The sequence below is a fragment of the Solanum verrucosum genome, unplaced genomic scaffold (assembly GCF_900185275.1).
Source record: "Solanum verrucosum unplaced genomic scaffold, falcon-dt-bn FXZP01000157.1, whole genome shotgun sequence".
NCBI classification, from domain to species: Eukaryota; Viridiplantae; Streptophyta; class Magnoliopsida; order Solanales; family Solanaceae; genus Solanum; species Solanum verrucosum.
In genome coordinates, this window is record NW_026020185.1 from 1,453,553 (window position 1) to 1,460,822 (window position 7,270).

Below are 7,270 nucleotides of genomic sequence, written 5' to 3' on the forward strand. Positions count from 1 at the left end.
CCAATGCATACAAAAATAGTAAAAGATAATGGATTGGGTGAAACAAACCTATGGTGCATAGCGCCGAAGAATCATGAACAAGCGGGTGGGTTCGGTTTCCCGGAGTCAGCTGGAACCATACTTGGGTCACCCTCAATAGTGCCCACGTCATCCATCATAGTACCCTCAGTAGTGCTCTTGGTCACTCTAACCGCACCATCAGTGGTGCTCACAATGTCCCTCACAACAGGAGGGACCTCTACAACTGGGGCAGAACTCGATGCCCTTGCAACACTCTCATGCACCCTCCGCTGGCACAACTCTTCATCTAATTTCGACGCATTTCTAGCCTCCTTCTCCTGCCTACACTGTCTCTTTTGGGTTTTTTCCTCCTCAGTACGTCTAGAACGGTGCCTCTTACTCTTGGTATGTGTAGGCTCAGGCCCCTCCTCGGCGGTCCCACTGAATAAAAACCTAACACTGTACCATCAGCCAACGCAGTAGGTGCAGCCTGCGGCTCAACTGTAGGGGTGGCAAGAATGGCATCAACATTGGCCCAGAGACTGGCTAACCCGGTCTAAAAAGAGGATAGATCTATGGTCGGGGCAGGTCACTCGAGGACTCTCAATTCAAAGGCATCAAGATGCTTATTAATGGACTGGATCTTCGGTCCAACATGCCCTCCATCCTTCGCTCCATTCTGGCCTCGAACTCGGCTATCGACTTTTGCATCCAAGGCTGGATGTGATGCAACAGTGTAGCCATCTGAGCCTATAATTTCTGTACTCTGGCCAATGGAACAACAACAGCTTCTAACGGTGGTGTGGACCGGGATAAGCTAGGAGTCCTACTAGCGACCTGGGAAGAGGAGGTCGGGATAGTATGGTGTGATCTGGTATAATGGGGTCACCACCCTGTGCCTGCCCTACCGCGTCTGCAAGATCTGCGCCCAAGAGAGGTACCTCAACTTGGGGCTCTCTGCGAGGTGCTGCCATATTTGCCTCATCTCGAATGAGGCCTATATCCAAAGTCCCTGTAGGGTGGATCAACCTATCACAATGCCAGATCAGCACCCCAGAGTCCCTGCATAATTGGAAAATCAAACATAAAAAGGGATAAGTAGTAGAGGTCTTGAATGCCCTCTCGTGAATCTCTGCCAGCAGCATGCGGGCAAAGTCAATCTCCAATCCTGCTACTAATGATGCAACCATGATCGCTCTGTCCCATGTGAGTTAGTTGTCAGCTTTTGTAGGCAACACCTTGTTACGCACCAACAACCAGAAGAACTTAGCCACAAAATTTAATGTTGCTTTTCGGATACCCAACCGTGGTGTGGCGACCCACTCCGCACGCTCGCCATCTATAGCAATATACTTAGCCAACCATAGTATAACATGCTCTCGCTGCTCAGCATTCCTTTGGAAGGCACCGCTCTGCACGATATCCCATCTGTAATCAAACTCCGATGTGTTTAGTGACCAAGAGTGACCCGTGGTAGGACCATAGAGAAAGTGGCTGATGGTGGCATGTGATATGTCCACCGGACAACCTCGGACCATAGTGGAAGTGAGAGGATCTTGGGCTATGGGCTTTGACTGCTTGGAGATCGAACCACAGAGGGTGGCAGCATAGGAGGCGTAGAACTCCCGTATAATCCCCTCACTATAAGTCCCTAGGTTTCAAGCCATCCAGTCACACTTGTGAAGGTTAAAAAGTTGGTGGATGTCAGGGACAATGTGCAAGCTCTCTGTGAGGACCATGCGCTCCTCTATAATAATTCGGGCCATCTCTCTTTGTCATTTTTCATCTTGGCATCCCAATAAATTTGCCACTGGCCCTCAACACACCATCTGTTTGGCTCGCCGGCCACTGGAGTAAGATCTTCATTCCTTGGTGCTGGTACTGACTCTGAGCTAGTGGCCTCATCAAACAAGAATAACTTATTTAGTATTCATACTTTGTTAATCACTCATGGTTCCCACAACCCTAGTTATGGAGTTAAGTTACCCATAATCATATGAACACAATTCATTGTTTTAGATGAAAGAATTATGAACTTACGTAAGAAGAATAATAAACTCAGAAATTCAACTTAAATTGCAACTCCAAAATCTTCAAAACGATCTTAGGAAATTAATAATTGCTAAAGTTGCAAGTTAATCTCCCAAGTCAAGAACTAGAATAAAAGTAATAAAATCCACCCCCAAAAACGAAGTTTACATGCTCTATTTATAGAAAACAAGTCCTAGATTAAAAGGGAAACGAAATAAGGAAAGTTTGTTCAGGCACGCGTCTTCATTCCACGAGGCTGACTCACGGACCGTCAATGGCTCTACGGTCTGTGAGTCCCTTCCTTCAGCCAGGACTTAGAAAATATTTCAGCTTCCAAAAATCAGTTTCTCTGAAGCAAACGATGGAACTGCAGTACGGACCGTAGATTTATCTACGGTCCGTCAATCCCTCTCCGTAGCTCCACACTTAGAATCTTTAAAAATCAAGTGCTGGAACCCTCGCAGTATCAATCTACGGATCAACAGTACGGTCTGTAGATCAATCTACGGACCGTCAATGGTCACCGTGGTTCCATACTTGGTCAGATTTACCTGATTTACCTTCCATGCCTTGCATGTTGATCTACGACCACCATCTACGGAGCGTCAATGGACCTACTTTTTGTAGATCACCTCCGTAGATGCCCTTTACTGCATTTCTTTCAACTGTCTCTTTACTTCCACGCCTGAACATCTTTCCTGCAAAATATGATAAAAACACATAAAAAACCAATACAAAAAGGCCCTAGACACACACAACTTGTAAGTGAAATGTATTAGAAATATCATAAACTCACGGTATATCAGTCCTTGAGTTCTTGCGTTCTTGAGTTCTGAGTACTGAGTTTCCATATCTCTATTAAGACCCCTGAGTTAAGTCGTTCATGTCCATAATTCTGCATGAACCCTATGAATTGAGTTATAAATTTTGAGAATCTTTTTAAAGGAAACATTTGAGTTATAAACTGATTTTTTGGGAAAGTAAAGATGAGTTTTTAGAAAGAATTTTTAAAACATGATTAGTATGACAGTCGAGTATGCCATGAATATTTAAGCAGTATGGTATCTAGAAAACCATCAATTTTTATGCAGTATGACTTCTAGAGTCATCAATGATCATATCACAATATGATTTTGATAAATTTTTGAGAAAGAGTTTTCAAGTATGAATTGAATAAGAGCATAAGGGAACAAAGTATTTCCAAAGATATTAGTTTTTACATTGATAAATGAGAAACTTTGATCCCTAAATGAGTTGTGAGTTCAAAGATATTTCAAGAGCAGTTACCTTTTTAAGAGGATAATTTGAGCAATTATCTCAAACCAGAGGAAGAGTATGTTTTTTTAAACATTGAGAATGAGTATATACTATTAGGTAGTAGTATTGAGCACCGATATGGGGATAAGTTCAGACAACTCACATTCCTCATAAATGATGTATGCCAACATGGGTAGAGAATCATACTTTTTAGATGAATCCTAAGTGCCTTAAGGCAGAGCTTAGTAGATTAATTTAGTTGATGTGTTCTATACCCTAGGAATGTATAGGAAAGTTCTGGCAGCGCTGGCGAGATGTTTTATCTTCATGTAGCTCATAGTGATGGTTGTCGGTTAGAGAATCTCCCAATAGAGTTAAAGTGTATTTTTATATATCACTTGTTATGTTGAGTTCAGAGATGAGAAAGTATTTTGCAAAGCTTGAAATGATTTAACTCATTTATTTCTTTACATCCAGCTTGAGTATATTGTTATCTATTGCAGTCCTTTCTTTCAGTATTTTTTGTTATTCAGATATGTTACATACTCGTACATTCAATGTACTGATGTCATTCGACTTGTATCTTTTAATGATGCAGATACAGGTTATTAGGATCCTCAACAAGAGTCTGTTAAGATCACTTCATCCGCTCGTCTGCTTATGAGTGAGACCTCTTTGCTTTCAGAGTACTCTAGTTTTATGAGTTGTTAGTAGTAGTTCTTTTGAGGAGCCATGGGTCTTGTCCCGACATTCGTCTTTGTATAGTATAGGCTTCATCGATAGACAGTTTTGGAGAGTCTTTCAGTTTCGGATGTTTTATTTAAAACCTATGTTCATACTTAGTATATTCAGCGAAGTTTTGAGATTCAGTAAATCATTTAAGTGTTTCTTTCAATTTTATGCTTATGTATTCTTGAGTTAGTCTTTTTCTTGTAGTCAGCCAGGATGAGGGTTCGCTTAAGGGATAACAATGGTTCTCGAGTGACGACTACGTCTAAGGTGTAGGCTCGGATCGTGACACCATGTTCAATGCCCAAATTAGTATATACATTGTTATCTAAAAAGGGGGATCGTATCACCTAGGGAATATATAATACATGAATTTGGTAGTTCATGAATAAACCAAATGGACAATCCACTATTCAATGGATTTATAAGAATTTTTAACTTTTTCTTGCAACTCTCCTATCATTTCTTTGATTTCGGCATCTTGAATTATTATTGGCTTGAATGACTTTTAAATACCCATATTTATCACAACCGCTTCTTCTTGAGACTCCAATTCACTAGTTTTAACCACTTGAAGAGGAGCGTTACATACTCCAATATTTGTTCTTACATTGGTCTTCAAGTTTGCCACTTAAAGCTCAAGTTGGATCATTTCACGGTACCGGGTTAGGTGCAAGTTTAAGAATTCATCCCTCATTTGGAATATTATATTTCACAGACTCACGCCATGTACAAGTTTTCAAGATGCTCATGAGCCAAGTTTGACTCACCATACCCACTTTGTCACACATTTCGTCATCTTGAGAGGCATCCACACAACTTTTCCTAACGTGAGGTCTTCTAGAACAAGAACATTGGTCATCAACATAGGAATTGCAACCACAAAGTTTTCTTTCATCATAATTAACTAAAACACACAAAGAAAACACATATAAATATTCATAATTTGGATATAAACAAGTAAACTATAAATTCTAAATTAATTCAATATGCTCAATTATTCCTTGGCAGCTGCGCCATTTTTGATACACACCATATGAATCAATGTGTAGGCAGTCTCTAGCAATATATAACCCAAGGTATGAGATAGGGGTCGAATCTTACAAGGCACAATGTAAACACGATTGAAGAAATAAAGAATTACAAGCTACTAATTTGAATTCAAACAATTGATACAAATACATTTTTTTTTGGGGGTGGGGGGGGGGGGAGGGGGAGGGTTCATAACAATTAAAGATACAAGATAGCAATAGCAAGGACAAAGGCCTTCTCAAGCAAGGATACCATAGAGATATGGGAATGGGAAGTAAATTAACATCTATATACTCCATTACGTATCAGTTGTATACAATCTCAATTAATCATGGGTCAAATCAAATATGCCTTGGAACCTCAAGTATCCTCCTATATCCTTTAATCGTTGGCAAATATTTCTTAACCAGCTCTTTTGAACCTAGCTAGGTGTCAACAAAGACGATCCAATTATAAGCATCGTCAGAAATTCACTATTTCTAGCTCTAATCTATTAAATAAGTAATTCCACCTCAAATTTGCACCAACCAATCTTTCCCAACCTCAATTAACTCTTTCAAGCTAAATCAAAGTATATGGGCAAGTCCTAGGAGTGATCAATTATTTTGGAAAGCAATCGAAGGATGAGATTAATTTGATATTGAAAGACTCATTTCATATATGAGAAAATATTCAAGTAATTACATAATCACAAGATGAAAATCAATAACTCAACATTTGTTTACCACTAGCACAAAATCCAAATCACCAAATAATAACTACACCTAGAAATATGCATTACAAATCATAGAGTTGAAATGAGAGTTTAAAATCATTGCATTCAAAGCATTCAATCTTCAGTCTAATGATGTTGATTGTGGAAGCTTGCTCTCAAAGATATGTCCAAAATCAAAATTCTCCAAGATTCTCTCCCAAAATGGTAGTCACCCAGCAAGTCATAAATGACATGGAATCGCTATAGAAAATTTCTAAATACCAAAAAAATGCAACAAAGAGAAAATGACCTAGAGGTCTATTACATTCCGTTGGTTATTAGTGTTTTCAATAAATTTTAAAAAAAATAGAAATCAAAATAGTACTAAACCAAATATTTATATAATTTTGAATGGAAGAAGTCATTGGATTTACAACACCAGTGGATTTGGGGGCAGTTTGTATATATAAGTCATTTTGAATGTATGCTAATATGAAAAAAAAATTATATTACAATAATATTTGATTGTGCAAGAATTGTATTATTTCTTCAGTATTTTTGTGAAGTCGATTATTAAGAAGTGTAAAAGCATTATCATTCGGCATGTACTATTAAGTTGATTGCTTCATGTTGTATGAGTAATCTATAATATTGGTCATCTTCTCGTCTTAATATATGTTGGAAAGTCGTAAGATCTCAAAGAGTATTTTCTTATTAAGCTTACGCAAATGCAGATGAATTATAGTAACTATATGCATATGAAAAAATAGATGAAACTTTGTAATGTAAAATTGAACATATAATCACTTCTAAAGTTAGATGAACATTACAAAAATCACATTCAACTATTCGGTTATTCAATTCCTCTCATTTTAGTGATTCAACATGAAATAGTGCTATACCAACTTTAGGGGTCCCTCTTTTATAGGTTAATTCGTTCATAATACATCTTTTCTAGAGGTATTAATCTTATGATTTCTTTTATATTTTCCAATATATATTCTATGTATTGTATGTCGTGAGTTTGTTGGAATGTTTCTATGTTTTCTTTGATTAAATTAATTAATAAAGTAATATCTATTATAGTTTGTTGCCAATATTCTAAGTATTCTTGATTTATCATTAATCGGAATATTGAATTTCTAAATCACTTAAGTTAAATTTTAACATTTCATTTTCTATCCTATCTGTCTCATCTATTTCATACCATGTCTAGTTCATTAATTCTTCCTCTTCTTCTTCAAGTTTCTTTTCCCATATTATTCTTCTTAGATCAATAATTTTTATATTTTTAGGTATATACAGGATTAATGTTTTATATGCTAATATCATTTCATCATATAAATAAGACATAACAATTTTAATATAATTCCCTTATATCATAGTCCTGACGAATATTATTCATATTAGATTACTATAAACTAGATTATTTCCAACCATGTTTTCCTGTCACTATTAACATCGTACTTTCAAAGGTACTCTCTTCCTAACAGCGCCTCAACTTCGTTTACTCCCCTCACGGCTTCT